This window comes from Bison bison, unplaced genomic scaffold (assembly GCF_000754665.1).
Source record: "Bison bison bison isolate TAMUID 2011002044 unplaced genomic scaffold, Bison_UMD1.0 scf7180017855379, whole genome shotgun sequence".
In the NCBI taxonomy this organism is placed as follows: domain Eukaryota; kingdom Metazoa; phylum Chordata; class Mammalia; order Artiodactyla; family Bovidae; genus Bison; species Bison bison.
In genome coordinates, this window is record NW_011485952.1 from 807 (window position 1) to 1,152 (window position 346).

Consider the following 346-nt stretch of genomic DNA (forward strand, 5'->3'; position numbering starts at 1 on the left):
CTAGACAGCATATTGAAAAGCAGAGATATTACTTTGCCAACAAAGGTCAGTCTAGTCAAGGCTATGGTTTTTCCAGTGGTCATGTATGGATGTGAAAGTTGGACTGTGAATAAAGCTGAGCGCCAAAGATGCTTTTGAATTGTGGTATTGAAGACTCTTGAGAGTCCCTTGGATGGCAAGGAGATCCAACCAGTCCATTCTGAAGGAGATTAGTCCTGGGTGTTTCAATGTAAGGACTGATGTTGAAGCTAAAACTCCAATACTTTGCCCACCTCATGTGAAGAGTTGACTCATTGGAAAAGACTCTGATGCTGGGAGGGATTGGGGGCAGGAGGAGAAGGGGACG